The sequence below is a fragment of the Schistocerca americana genome, chromosome 5 (assembly GCF_021461395.2).
Source record: "Schistocerca americana isolate TAMUIC-IGC-003095 chromosome 5, iqSchAmer2.1, whole genome shotgun sequence".
NCBI lineage: Eukaryota > Metazoa > Arthropoda > Insecta > Orthoptera > Acrididae > Schistocerca > Schistocerca americana.
The window spans coordinates 756,080,137-756,096,474 of record NC_060123.1 but is presented as its reverse complement, the minus strand read 5'-3'; positions in this window follow the sequence as shown (position 1 = coordinate 756,096,474).

Genomic DNA, 16,338 nt, shown 5'->3' with positions numbered 1-16,338 from the left:
TGTATTACCTGTCTCTACTGATCTTGTACTTCCTGGATTTCTCTTTTGTACTCTGTATTGATTTGATTTTGATGTTGTTTGAATTTTCTAATTTGTTCATACTCTTCAGTGTCAGTGAAGGCTACGGGTCTTGTGTCATTCAGATCATCATCCACCTTTGCAGATAAGTTAGTGAACTGATCCGAAAGTTCGGCTACTTTCTCTGACAGTGAACTTATTTCCTCAGTGTGTTTTTCTGAACCAAGTTTCAGAGTGTCCATTTGGGTTGAAATCGTATCTACTGTGTCCTTTAAGTTTTCCTCAGTTTTTGCAAGTTCTGTAACCGAATCAGTAGATGCAGCTGAGTCAATTTTAGCTTGCAAGGTGTCGTGATTTTCATGAACAATAGTTTGCAGTTCTTTTATGGCTGCTTCGTGATTCTCTAATGAAAAAATTGGTTCAAAATGCTCACAAATTTGTATTTTTATGTCATTACAGACTTTTCGACATTTATATTCGATTTTAAGTAACTCTGCAGTTAAATCTTCACGTGTTTGTTCAAGCATGGTGTCCAACTTTTGAAGCTTTTGCTGTGTTTGTCTCTGATTTTGCTCCATTTGTTGCATTAATTGCAACAATAATGTAATAGTGTCTGGAATCTGTTTCTCTATGCTTTTTGGGAGTGCATTTTGACCGGCAACATTCACATTTTGGCAAGCAGAAAATGTGTCTTGACTTATTTGAGAAAACGGTGAGGACGCAAAACCTGAATCTACAGTATTTGCAAGATGGTGTCCTGTCATTTCGGATTCCTGAGGCGAGCTGTTGCCGACCGATCGATCGATAATGCTTCCCTGTTCACTAATTGTTTCACTGTCTACACCATTATCTGCCGCCCGCTCCATTTCCTTATGCAGAATTACCAAATTACTACTTTGAACATTACTTAATTCATTACTCAGTGGCGCTAACACACTGCTTTCTTCACTGTCATTTCTCAGTTTACTTTGGAGCCTAGTGTTACGTTTTTCACTCGCCATTATTGCCACAATATTTCACACGATAACACAGAAAAGCACAATTTGAAGAGAAAAATAAGAAAACACATTAACATAGCACTGAAAATAATATCTAGTTAATTGCAAGAGCAGCTGCAAAATACTAGGTGCAAATCTACATGCATGGCACAAGTGTTTTACTGTAAAACAATGAAAAACTACAACTACAAAGAAGATTCTCTCTACAATTACGCGCTAGCAATAAACAATAGCTACACTAATTACACAAACTACAAGAAAAAATCAGAAGATTCCAGTGAGGTATCCTCGGCTAAGGGTCCCCTTACAAAACTTAATGAATTACTGTGCTGGTAAGCCTCTACGTTATTTGATTTTCAAACATCTGAGCAAAACTGAACGTACTCAGATATTACTCTCTTTACTTATTCTGATCAACACTAAAATGACACACAATATTTTTAGTGCAACCCAATCTGACTTTCAATAATCCCTACAAAAGGATGGCCCTGACTAACATTAACCTATACCTTTCACAAATCACTTACCTCGCAAAAATCTTCGTTACTCAAACTCTTGTAATACAGCGAGCGCGACTGCTGCCAGGTAAATAAAAGATTCTAACTACTGAACTCACTAACTACTGATAGGCATAGTAAGCAAATGAAAGATTTTGATAGAGAAAAAACAATGTATTTACCTTAATAGTGTTCAAAAGTCATATTATATAAATCAGTTCATGATATCCAGTCTTCCAAATTTACTGTCTCTGTCCAGATCATCCGCTCTCAAAACTCCGCCTATCTCTCTCCACATCCACCACTGCTGGCGGCTCACCTCCAACTGCACAACGATACGCGCTGTTCACATCCAGCTGCCCAACACTACAATGGCAGAGAACAATGCAAACTAGCCACAGACTGCACACAGCACAGCCAGTGATTTTTATACAGAGCGCTACGTGGCTTTACCAATAAGAAAACCTAAACAGCCTACTTACAAGTTGTGATGGCAGATTCGATTGAAAGTTTGCAAAGTGATATTTCAGAGCTAGATCAGAAATGTAAGGACTATGGTATGAAGATTAGCATCTCCAAAACGAAAGTAATGTCAGTGGGAAAGAGATATAAACGGATTGAGTGCCAAATAGGAGGAACAAAGTTAGAACAGGTGGACAGTTTCAAGTACTTAGGATGCATATTCTCAAAGGATGACAACATAGTGAAAGAACTGGAAGCGAGGTGTAGCAAAGCTAATGCAGTGAGCGCTCAGCTACGATCTACTCTCTTCTGCAAGAAGGAAGGCAGTACCAAGACTGAGTTATCTGTGCACCGTTCAATCTTTTGACCAACTTTGTTGTATGGGAGCGAAAGCTGGGTGGGTTCAGGTTACCTTATCAACAAGGTTGAGGTTACGGATATGAAAGTAGCAAGGATGATTGCAGGTACTAGTAGATGGGAACAATGGCAGGAGGGTGTCCACAATGAGGAAATCAACGAAAAACTGGGAATGAACTCTATAGATGTAGCAGTCAGGGCGAACAGGCCTAGATGGTCGGGTCATGTACACGCATGGGAGAAGCAAGGTTACCCAAGAGACTCGTGGGTTCAGCAGTAGAGGGTAGGAGGAGTCGGGGTAGACCAAGGAGAAGGTACCTGGATTCGGTTAAGAATGATTTTGAAGCAAAAGGCTTAACATCAGAAGAGGCACCATTGCAAGCAATGAATAGGGGATCATGGAGGAATTTTATAAGGGGGACTATGCTCCAGACTGAGCTCTGAAAGGCATAATCAGACTTAAATGATGATGTTGATGATTCACGAAGATTTCAACGATTTGGTTTTTGTGCGTGATGGCGTCACCTCAGCGACACCGTCTGGCGAGGCTGCGCTGGAAGGTGCGACCACGGGGTCTCGTTCCTCGCTTTCGGCCTCCCAGGTCAGCAGACCTCGCACTTTGCCAGGTGGGGCTACGCAAAAGACAGGTTCCTTGTCGAACCTGTGGCGCCTACTCTTCAGTTTTTTCCATTTCTTGAAGCTGTTCATTCAGTAAACGGGGATATGTTTTTACGTCTGTGCAATGGAATTAAGCACCGTTTCCATGTTTCTCGAGCAACACCTGTTGCTCACTTTAAGTGTACGGCATACTGTCTTTGCGAACATAAAACTTCGAACCTTACTCCGTCCAGTGACACGCAATGTGTTTCCATCTTCTACAGTTTGTCTGTAAGATACGACTGAAATCTGATCTTTGTTTTTGAATCACCCTGCAAAAATTATCTAATAGGAAGGGTCGGAAGCTCTTTAAGGGGGTCAGGACTCAAACGGGCCGATTTGGAGCAGCAGATGCACCACAGGACATTTTAATTTCCACTCTCTATACTCTTACTAATAAATTCATAAAACTTTGTCAGCATCACCAGGAAGGATTCAGAATTCACACTCATAGCAGTGGAAGTTCGAAGACAAAACGAAATAATTTTTTTTACATGTGAAATTTCATCATTTTTTTCACTTACTAATGGCAGCATTTGTTGCTATAGGTACACTTTTCTTCATACGTAAGAGAGATGGTTCGATGAATTTTACACAGCATACAAACTGTGCTGAAAGGTGTATGAAATTCTAGAATTTTCGAAATCTATTAAAAACTGTGGTAAAAATTGAGGTAATTAACTACAAAATTTGTTTTTTCTAAACATGAAGTTTAAAATACAACAGATCATTTGTTTTTTCATAAATTAAATAAATTCTATAATTTCAGACACCTGTAAGTATGATATGTACGCTGTGCAAAATTCATCGAAGAATCTAACTTATGAAGAATACTGTACCTATAGCAACAAATGCAGCCATTAGTGAGAAAATGATAAAATTTCACACGTAAAAAAAAAAAATTATTTTGATATCTTTCCCAACTTCCACTGCAATGAGGGTGAATCCTGAATCCTTCCTGGTCACGCTGACAAAGTTTTATGAATTTACTTGTAAAAGTATAGACTGTGGAGATTAAAATGTCCTGTGGTGCCTCTCCTGCTCCAAGTCGGCCCGTTTGAGGTCCTACCCCCGTTAAGACTGTTAGCAGATGACGCGGTTGTCTGTGACAAAGTAGCAACGCCAGACAACAGTACAGACTTGCAGAATGAGGTGCAGAAAGCTGATGAATGGTGCATCCTCTGGCAGTATACCTTGAACGTAAATAAATGTAGCATATGACTCGTAAATATGAAAAGAAATCCACTACTGTACGAGTACACTATTGATGAACAACTGCTGGAAACAGTCTCTATCACAAAACGTCTATCAGTATATATCCGGACGGACCTGAAGTGTAGCGATGACACAAAACAAACACCGAAAAAGCACCTGCCACACTGAGATTCATTTGAAGAATCTTAAGGAGACATACGTAACTCGTCCACAAAGTAAGGCGCTTGTTCGGCCGACTCTTGACTAGTCTTGATCATTATGGGACGCTTACCAGGTCGGGCTGATGGAACAGATGGGGAAGATCCAACGGAGAGCGGACCGCCTCGTCACGATATTAGTCGGCCGGCGCCAGAGCGTTACACAGGCGCTCGTAAAACAAACACCACTGGCAGGCGTTACAAGAGAGGCGTTGCGCATCACGGAGAGGTTTACTATCGAAATTCCGAGAGAGAACTTTCTGGGAAATGTCGGACAACATCAAGTAAAGCGAGGTATTTTCATGATAATTTCGTGATGGCTTGTTGTTAACTTGTTGCGACCACGACTCTGCGAGGGGCAAGGCGCGCTACTTGGGCTGCTAGTGTCTTTGGACACCACTGTTGGCAGATGTTGTTGTCCCAGCTGTACTCCACTAATCATCTACTATCACGAAGTTACCTTACACGTGTCACGAAATAACTATCCATATCACGAAATTACTTGCCAAAGTCTCTGGTATCTGATCATCATTTAAAATTCCACTTGTCACATAAAAATTATTACATTTCTGTTAGTAGTTGATCCCATTAATATGATCTATATAACTAGATGAAGTGTTTTCATATTAGAGAGTCAAAAAATGCAAATCTCTCACGAAACTACCTCCCTTCAGCTTCCATACACCGGGTGATCAAAAAATCAGTATAAATTTGAAAACTTAATAAACCACAGAATAATGTAGATACAGAGGTAAAAATTGACACACATGCTTGGAATGACATGGGGTTTTATTAGAACAAAAAAAAAATTTGCTAGAGGCGTGAAAGATCTCTTGCGCGCGTCGTTTGGTGATGATCGTGTGCTCAGCCGCCACTTTCGTCATGCTTGGCCTCCCAGGTCCCCAGACCTCAGTCCGTGCGACTATTGGCTTTGGGGTTACCTGAAGTCGCAAGTGTATCGTGATCGACCGACATCTCTAGGGGTGCTGAAAGACAACATCCGACGCCGATGCCTCACCATAACTCCGGGCATGCTTTACAGTGCTGTTCACAACATTATTCCTCGACTACAGTTATTGTTGAGGAATGATGGTGGACATATTGAGCATTTCCTGTAAAGATCATCTTTGCTTTGTCTTACTTTGTTATGCTAATAATTGCTATTCTGATCAGATGAAGCGCCATCTGTCGGACATTTTTTTAACGTTTGTATTTTTTTGGTTCTAATAAAACCCCATGTCATTCCAAGCATGTGAGTCAATTCGACTTTTTGATCACCCGGTACATCCACTTCCCTCCCCCCCCCCTCCCACCCACCGCCAGGAACCATGGACGTTGCTGTTGACGGAAGAGGCTTGTGTGCTTCAAATGGCTCTATGCACTACGGGACTTAACATCTGAGGTCATCAGTCCCCTAAAACTTAGAACTACTTAAACCTAACTAACCTAAGGACATCCCACACATCCATGCCCGAGGCAGGATTCGAACCTGCGACCGTGGCAGCAGCGCGGTTCCGGACTGAAGCGCCTAGAACCGCTCGGCCACAACGGCCGGTGAGGCTTGCGTGCTTCAGCGATACAGATAGCCGTACCGTAGGTGCAACCACAACGGAGGGGTATCTGTTGAGAGGCCAGACAAACGTGTGGTTCCTGAAGAGGGGCAGCAGCCTTTTCAGTAGTTGCAGGGGCAACAGTCTGGATGATTGACTGATCTGGCCTTGTAACACTAACCAAAACGGCCTTGCTGTGCTGGTACTGCGAACGGGTCAAAGCAAGGGGAAACTACAGCCGTAATTTTTCCCAAGGCATGCAGCTCTACTGTATGGCTAAAAGATGAAGGTCCTCTTCTGTAAAATACTCCGGATTTCCGGGCGGGGACTACTCAGGAGGACGTCGCTATCTGCAGAAACAAAGCTGGCGTTGTACGGATCGGAGCGTGGAATCTCAGATCCCTTAGTCGGAGAGGTAGGTTAGAAACCTTAAAACGGGGAATACATGAATTAAAGTTAGATATAGTGGGAAATAGCGAAGTTCGGTAGCAGGAGGAACAAGACTTCTGGTCAGGTGAATATGCGTCTACAAATACAAAATGAAATAGGGGTAACGCAGGAGTTGGTTTAGTAATGAATTAGAAAATAGGAGGATGGCTAAGCTAGTATGAAACCATAGCTAACGCTTTATTGTGTCTAAGATAGACATGAAGCCCACGCCTACCACAGTAGTACAAGTTTATATCCCAACTAGCTCCGCAGATAACAAAGTCATTGAAGCAATGTATGATATGATAAAATAAATTATTCAGATAGTGAAGGGAGACGAACATAATTGTCATGGGGGACTGGAATTCGATAGTAGGAAACGTAGTAGATTAATGTGGAATGGGGATAAGGAATGAAAGAGGTAGAATTTTGCACAGACCATAACTTCATCATAACTAACACCTGGTTTAAGAATCATAAAAGAAGACTGTATACGTGGAAGAGGGCTGGACATACTGGAAGGTTTCACATAGTTTATATAATGATCAGACAGAGATTTAGGAACCAGGTTTTAAATTGTAAGACATTTCCAGGGAAATTTGGTCTCTGACCACAATTTACTGATTGTGGACTGTAGTAATCTACAACTGAAGAAACCGCAAAAAGGAGGACAATAATGAGATGGAACCTGGATACGTTGATAGAACCAGACGTTGTTAGGAGTTCCAGGGGGAGCATAAAGGAACGATTGACAAGAACAGGCGAAAAGAGAACGCTATAAGACCAATGGGTAGCTTTAAGAGATGAAATAGTGAAGGCAGCAGTGGATCAAAAAAGTCAAAAGACAAGGGCTAGTAGAAATCCTTGGACAACACAGGAGATATTAAATTTGATTGATGGAAGGAGAAAATATAAAAATGCAGCAAATGAAGCGGATAAAAGGGAATTAAACGTCTAAAAAATGAATGACACGTAGTGCAAAATGACTAAACAGTGAAGTAAGCATTTAGAAGCATATTTCACTAGAAGAAAGATAGGTACCGCCTAAAGGAAAGTGAAAGAAGTCTTTCGGGAAAACCACTATGAATATTAAGGACTCAGATAGAAATCCTGTTCTAAGCAAAGAAGGAAAGCTGAAAGGTGGAAGGGATATATAGAGGGCCTATACAATGGAGATGAAGTTGATTGCAGTATTATAGAAATGGAAATGAGATGGAAGATATGATGCTGCGAGAAGAATTTGAGACAGCACTGAAAAACCCAAGTCGAAAAAGGTCCGATGGAATAGACGGCATTCCGTCAGAACTACTGATAGCATTTGGAGAAGCAGCTATGACAAAACACTCGCATCTGGTGAGCAAGAGACAGGGGAAATACCCCCAGATTTCAAGGAGACTGTAATAATTTCAATTCCACAGAAAGTAGTTGCTGACAGGTGTGAAAATTATCGAAGTATAAATTTTATAACTAGTGGTTGCAAAATACTAACGCGAATTCTTTACAGAAAAATGGAAAAACTGGTAGAAGCAGACATCGAGGAAGATCAGTTATGATTTCGTAGAAATGCAGGAAGGCACGAGGCAATACTGACACTACGACTTATCTTAGAAGAGAGATTCAAGGGAGGCAAACCTACGTTCACAGCATTTGTAGACTTAGAGAAGCTTTCGACACTGTTTAAACTCTACCATCTGGTGAGCAAGATGTGTGAGACAGGCGAAATACCCTCAGACTTCAAGAAGAATGTAATAATTCCAATCCCAAAGAAAGCAGGTGTTGACAGAAGTGAAAATTACTGAACTATCCGTTTAATAAGTCACGAATTCTTCACAGACGACCTCGCAGAAGATCAGTTACCTAACGACTTATCTCACAAGGGAGATTAAGGAAAGGGAAACCTACGCTTCTAGCATTTGTAGACTTAGAGAAAGCTTTTGACAATGTTGACTGGCATACTCTCTTTCAAATTCTGAAGGTAGCAGGGGTAAAATACAGGGAGCGAAAGGCTATTTACAATTTGTACAGAAACCAGATGGCAGTTATAAGAGTCGAGGGGCATGAAAGGGAAGCAGTGGTTGGGAAGGGAGTGAGACAGGGTTGTAGCCTATTCCTGTTATAATTCAACCTGTACGTTGAGCAAGCAGTAAAGGAAACGAAAGAAATATTTGGAGCAGAAATGAATCGCTCATTGCAAAAACAGCCTGTCACATTCACTTATTTTTAAGGAAAGTGAGAAAAACAATATAAGTACTATATAAATTATTAGAATAAGATGAAACTTAAGCTGAAGATAAAGTAGCACTCAAATGATTTATTGTCAACATCTCTCAACTACATGCTAACCCGTTTGCATTGCAAAAAAGTTTTTTGCTGTGGATTTAGACTGTTTTTGTAATCAATGCATTTGATGATTAAAAAATTTCAGAAATATACAAACAAATTAACTATTTTATTTAGAATACGGTACACTGTTCTTATGGTTTTTTTTCAGAGTTGTAATACGACATATTTGAATGCTTTCGCTAATTAACATTGTTTACAAAAGGAAAACAGGTAAAAAACAAAATAGTATTTAACGTTTACAGTAGAGACGTTTCTCGCATATTTGCTGTGGGCCAAGTTAATATTTCATTCCAGAAGGACGGCGCACTTTCGCTGTCAGGAACAAATCGTACACATTGCTTATGTCTCCCATTTTCTTCACCCCGACAGGTACTTTCGCATCCTTGTAACATTTTTCATCTGGCAACTGTGGTTTCCTCTTTAGGCCAAATTTCAAGGAGAAGTTATTGGTCTGAAACCCATTAACGAATTCCATTGCTTCCACAACTCCTGGCAATGATGATTTATAACGGAAATGATGCATCTTTGAAATATTCGTATTTAGTGGTACCTTGCCAGCCCTTGGAATATCTCGTTTCGATGTTTCAGTAGAAAAGCAAGTCTTCTTGAAGTCTACTATTTCGTCTCCATCCACCAAATGCACACTTTGCAGTTACTATAAGCTCCATGGATTGTGTACATTCTCTCTAATTATACAAAATACTGCAAGTATAACATCTCTTGCACCCGGACACGAGGAAGTTGAACATGTTGCATGTAGTCGAAGCATCAAGCAGTAGCTCTAGGATTAGTCTCAGACTGTTTTTTGCCGTCCTTCAGAGCATCACAAAACTTCTTAGATCTTCGGATAAGGACAATCTTCCCTGCTACTGTTGCTTCCTTTGCCACCTCACTGAGTGTTTCTGACTTCATCTTTAACGTCAACTCTTCGCTGGTGCAGCAAGCGTCTGCTTCAGGTCTTCCGAAAGTAAGTGAAAATTTTTCACGCAAAGTCTTATTGCAGTACTCGTATTTCACTAGCGAGTTAGGATGTTTGGCGATAAAGAGTTGGTGCATTTTTTTTTCACAGATAGTTCATAGTCAAAGTAGTGCACAGTGCTGTTATCATAATGACTTTCTTTAATGGGGAATGATCTGACGTGACCTGGAAATTTGACAATTTCCTCTGACGGCATAGCATTAACACTCCTTCATTTCCCTCTTCCGTTTCCGTGTCTGTCCACAACACAGCAGTTTGCGGATTCTTTTAATTCTCGCATCAGTTTACTGCATAAATATTTAGAAAAGCTTTTCTGCGTATAGTTTGTTGGACACAGTAGCTAAAAGATTTTTCACTGCTGCATCCCTTCTCACCAGCTGTGATCAGTCCTTGCAGGAAAAGGTGCTGGTCATTTTTGCGTTCCATGTTCAGAAAATGTGCTAAAGCTTGAGTTCTGTTGTCTTCTGCAATAACGCTGAAACGGCTTCTTCAACACTTACAGTCTTCTCCTGCAACCGTTTTCAGAATTGCTTTGCCTCTACAATTCACGTCTTCCTCTCCATGAATTTTAGCTTTCTTCGTAATATTTCTTTGATATTCAGAAGCATGTTTCACCCTTTTTTTCTCATAACTGCTGGCACACACCACTTCATCCAGTTTTACAAGAATACCAAAATCAACAATGGCAGTTTCTTCCGTACATTTCTACCGCACTTCACTGTTGTGCCAATAGTTGAGAAGGAAAATAAGCCAAGTCCTGGACTTCGGATGTTTCTGCCCTCAGCTCAAACTTCCTACCCCTGTTTGAACGGCAACAGACGATAACTACGGCTGTTTTCGTGCACAGTCTGGTGGAGCTACATGCAGAATACACATTTTAGCCTTTGACTGAGTCTTCGCCAAAAGTGGACTTAGGAGGTTTTTGCAATCAGCAATCCAAATTAATTTTCAGGGAGAAGTAACAAAAACTTTGAGAATCAGATTATCACTCTGCAGCGGAGCGTGCGCTGATATGAACCTTTCTAGCAGATTAAAACTGTGTGCCGGACCGAGACTCGAACTCAGGACCTTTGCCTTTCGCAGGCAAGTGCTCTACCAACTGAGCTAACCAAGCACGACTCACGCCTCGTCCTCCATGGAAGAAGTAAAGCTGTGAGGACGGGGCGTGTGTCGTGCTTGGATAGCTCAGTTGGTAGAGCACTTGCCTGCGAAAGGCAAAGGTCCTGAGTTCGAGTCTCGGTCCGGCACACAGTTTTAATCTGCCAGGAAGTTTCAAAAACTTTGAGGTTTGCCGACGACCTTGAAATTGTCAGAGACAGCAAAGGACTTGGAAGAACAGTTGAACGGAATGAACAGTGTATAAGGATATAAGGTGAACATCAACAAAAGCAAGACAAGGATAATCGAATGCAGTAGACTTAAATCAGATGATGGTGATCAAATTTGATGAGGAGACAAAGTAGCAGGCTATTGAAATACGGTGCTGCAGCAGTATGCTGATCATTAGATGAGCAGGTCATGAAACTAATGAGGAGGTGAAGAGGTTGAAAAATCAGCCATCCAGTTGCAAACAAAGGTTTATTAGCCCTCACTTAGGTTTCGATATTTCTAAAAATATCTTCTTCAGAAAGAGTGGGATCACATGATTAGATGAAGCCTTGTCATGTATAAAATTGTCAAAACAAGAATTATCCCAAGCCGTGGCTTTAGACAGCAGCCACATTATATGTATCGTACTTCAGAAAAGTAGTAAAGGAGTTTTGCAATTTGGGGAGCAAAATAACTGATCATTGTCGAAGTAGAGAGGATATAAAATGTAGACTGGCAATGGCGAAGAAATTGTTTCTGAAGAAGAGAAATTTGTTAACACCGAGTATAGATTTAAGTGTCAGGAAGTCGTTTCTGAAAGTATTTTTATGGAGTGTAGCCATGTATGGGAGTGAAACATGGACGAAAAATAGTTTGCACAAGAACGGAATGGTTGTTGTTGTTGTTGTTGTGGTCTTCAGTCCTGAGACTGGTTTGATGCAGCTCTCCATGCTACTCTATCCTGTGCAAGCTTCTTCATCTCCCACTACCTACTGCAACCTACATCCTTCTGAATCTGCTTAGTGTATTCATCTCTTGGTCTCCCCCTACGATTTTTACCCTACACACTGCCCTCCAATACTAAATTGGTGATCCCTTGATGCCTCAGAAAATGTCCTACCAACCGATCCCTTCTTCTGGTCAAGTTGTGCCACAAACTTCTTTTCTCCCCAATCCTATTCAATACTTCCTCATTAGTTATGTGATCTACCCATCTAATCTTCAGCATTCTTCTGTAGCACCACATTTCGAAAGCTTCTATTCTCTTCTTGTCCAAACTATTTACCGTCCATGTTTCACTTCCATACATGGCTACACTCCATACAAATACTTTCAGACATGACTTCCTGACACTTAAATCTATACTCGATGTTAACAGATTTCTCTTCTTCAGAAACGCTTTCCTTGCCATTGCCAGTCTACATTTTATATCCTCTCTACTTCGACCGTCATCAGTTATTTTGCTCCCCAAATAGCAAAACTCCTTTACTACTTTAAGTGTCTCATTTCCTAACCTAATTCCCTCAGCATCACCTGACTTAATTCGACTACATTCCATTATCCTCGTTTTGCTTTTGTTGATGTTCATCTTATATCCTCCCTTCAAGACACCATCCATTCCGTTCATCTGCTCTTCCAAGTCCTTTGCTGTCTCTGACAGAATTACAGTGTCATCGGCGAACCTCAACGTTTTTATTTCTTCTCCATGGATTTTAATACCTACTCCGAATTTTTCTTTTGTTTCCTTTACTGCTTGCTCAATATACAGATTGAATAACATCGGGGAGAGGCTACAACCCTGTCTTACTCCCTTCCCAACCACTGCTTCCCTTTCATGTCCCTCGGCTCTTATAACTGCCATCTGGTTTCTGTACAAATAGTAAATAGCCTTTCGCTCCCTCTATTTTACCCCTGCCACCTTTAGAATTTGAAAGAGAGTATTCCAGTCAACATTGTCAAAAGCTTTCTCTAAGTCTGCAAATGCTAGAAACGTAGGTTTGCCTTTCCTTAATCTTTCTTCCAAGATAAGTCGTACGGTCAGTATTGCCTCACGTGTTCCAGTATTTCTACGGAATCCAAACTGATCTTCCCCGAGGTCGGCTTCTACCAGTTTTTCCATTCGTCTGTAAAGAATTCGTGTTAGTATTTTGCAGCTGTGGCTTATTAAACTGATTGTTCGGTAATTTTCACATCTGTTAACACCTGCTTTCTTTGGGATTGGAATTCTTATATTCTTCTTGAAGTCAGATGGTATTTCGCCTGTTTCATACATCTTGCTCACCAGATGGTAGAGTTTTGTCAGGACTGGCTCTTCCAAGGCCGTCGGTAGTTCGAATGGAATGTTGTCTACTCCGGGGGTCTTGTTTTGACTCAGGTCTTTCAGTGCAGTGTCAAACTCTTCACGCAGTATCGTATCTCCCATTTCATCTCCATTTCCATAATATTGTCCTCAAGTGCATCGCCCTTGTATAGATCCTCTATATACTCCTTCCACCTTTCTGCTTTCCCTTCTTTGCTTAGAATTGGGTTTCCATCTGAGCTCTTGATGTTCATACAAGTGGTTCTCTTATCTCCCAAGGTCTCTTTAATTTTCCTGTAGGCAGTATCTATCTTACCCCTAGTGAGATAAGCCTCTACATTCCTACATTTGTCCTCTAGCCATCCCTGCTTAATCATTTCGCACTTCCTGTCGATCTCATTTTTGAGACGTTTGTATTCCTTTTTGCCTGCTTCATTTACTGCATTTTTATATTTTCTCCTTTCATCAATTAAATTCAATATTTCTTCTGTTACCCAAGGATTTCTACTAGCCCTCGTCTTTTTACCTACTTGATCCTCTGCTGCCTTCACTACTTCATCCCTCAAAGCTACCCATTTTTCTTCTACTGTATTTCTTTCCCCCATTCCTGTCAATTGTTACCTTATGCTCTCCCTGAAACTCTGTACAACCTCTGGTTCTTTCAGTTTATCCAGGTGCCATCTCTTTAAATTCCCACCTTTTTGCAGTTTCTTCAGTTTTAATCTACAGGTCATAACCAATAGATTGTGGTCAGAGTCCACATCTGCCCCTGGAAATGTCTTACAATTTAAAACCTGGTTCTTAAATCTCTGTCTTAATATTATGTAATCTATCTGATACCTTTTACAATCTCCAGGGTTCTTCCATGTATACAACCTTCTATCATGTTTCTTAAACCAAGTGTTAGCTATGATTAAGTTGTGCTCTGTGCAAAATTCTACCAGGCGGCTTCCTCTTTCATTTCTTAGCCCCAATCCATATTCACCTACTACGTTTCCTTCTCTCCCTTTTCGTACACTCGAATTCCAGTCACCCATGACTATTAAATTTTCGTCTCCCTTCACTATCTGAATAATTTCTTTTATTTCATCATACATTTCTTCAATTTCTTCGTCATCTGCAGAGCTAGTTGGCATATAAACTTGTACTACTGTAGTAGGTGTCGGCTTCGTATCTATCTTGGCCACAATATTGCGTTCACTATGCTGTTTGTAGTAGCTTACCCGCACTCCTATTTTTTATTCATTATTAAACCTACTCCTGCATTACCCCTATTTGACTTTGTATTTATAACCCTGTATTCACTTTACCAAAACTCTTGTCCCTCTTGCCACCGAACTTCACTAATTCCCACTATATCTAACTTTAACCTGTCCATTTCCCTTTTTAAGGTTTCTAACCTACCTGCCCGATTAAGGGATCTGACATTCCACGCTCCGATCCGTAGAACGCCTGTTTTCTTTCTCCTGGTAACGACGTCCTCTTGTGTAGTCCCCGCCCGGAGATCCGAATGGGGGACTATTTTACCTCCGGAATATTTTACCCAAGAGGACGCCATCATCATTTAATCAATAAAGCTGCATGCCCTCGGGAAAAATTATGGCCGTAGTTTCCCCTTGCTTTCAGCCGTTCGCAGTACCAGCACAGCAAGGCCGTTTTGGTTATTGTTACAAGGCCAGATCAGTCAATCATCCAGACTGTTGCCCTTGCAACTACTGAAAAGGCTGCTGCCCCTCTTCAGGAACCACACGTTTGTCTGGCCTCTCAATAGATACCCCTCCGTTGTGGTTGCACCTACGGTACGGCTATCTGTATCGCTGAGGCACGCAAGCCTCCCCACCAATGGCCAGGTCCATGGTTCATGGGGGGGAAGGGAATAGAAGCTTTCGAAATGTGGTGCTACAGAAGAATGGTGAAGATTAGATGGGTAGATCACATAACTAATGAGGAGGTACTGAATAGAGTTGGGGAGAAGAGGAGTTTGTGGCACAACTTGACTAGAAGAAGGGACCGGTTGGTAGCACATGATCTGAGGCATGAAGGGATCACAAATTTAGCATTGGAGAGGAGGGTGGGGGGTAAAAATCGTAGAGGGAGACCAAGAGTTGAATACACTAAGCAGATTCAGAAGGATGTAGGTTGCTGTAAGTACTGGGAGATGAAGAAGCTTGCACAGGATAGAGTACCATGGAGAGCTGCATCAAAACAGTTCAAAAATGGTTCAAATGCCTCTGAGAACTATGGGACTTCTATGGTCATCAGTCCCCTAGAACTTAGAACTACGTAAACCTGACTAACCTAAGGACGTCACACGACACCCAGTCATCACGAGGCAGAGAAAATCCCTGACCCCGCCGGGAACTGAACCCGGGAACCCGGGCGTGGGAAGCGAGAACGCTACCGTACGTTCACGAGCTGCGGACCGCATCAAACCAGTTTCAGGACTGAAGACCACAACAATGAAACTTCAGAGTGACTGGTCAGTAGTAAATGGCCATCACTAGTAAACGTGATGTAACAGGACCCACTACTTCTGAAGAAGATATTTTTACAAATATCGAAACCTTGGTCAAGGACTACTAAATCTTTGTTTCCAACTGGTTGGCTGATTTTTCAACCTCTTCACATTTACAGACTTGCTATTTCGGTCATGTATTTTAATGAGGAGGTAGTGAATAGAATTGGGGAGACAAGAAATTTGTGGCACAAGTTGCCTAAAAGAAGGAATAGGTTGATAGGGCATATTTAGTGTTGGAGGAAAAGATGTGTGGGAGGGAGTAGCTGGTGGGGGAGGCGTGAGGGGGGGGGGGTGGTAGGTTAAGAGACTAAGAGAGTACTCTACTGCATTGGCTCCGTACTTATCTTCCATTTATCGCGAATCTCTTGCCCAGCGTAAAGTCCAGAGCGACTGGAAAAAAGCGCAGGTGAGGCCTGTATACAGGATGATACAAAAAGGTACGGCCAAACTTTCAGGAAACATTCCTCACACACAAATACAGGAAATATGTTACGTGGAAATGTGTCCGGAAACGCTTAATTTCCATGTTAGAGCTCATTTTAGTTTCGTTATTCCACCTACGCTCAACGGAGCACGTTATCATGATTTCATACGGGATACTCTACCTGTGCTGCTAGAATATGTGCCTTTTCAAGTACGACACAACATGTGGTTCATGCACGATGGAGCCATTCTCCAGGGCTGCATCAGCGCATCAGGGACTCCATGCGACGGAGGGTGGATGCATGTA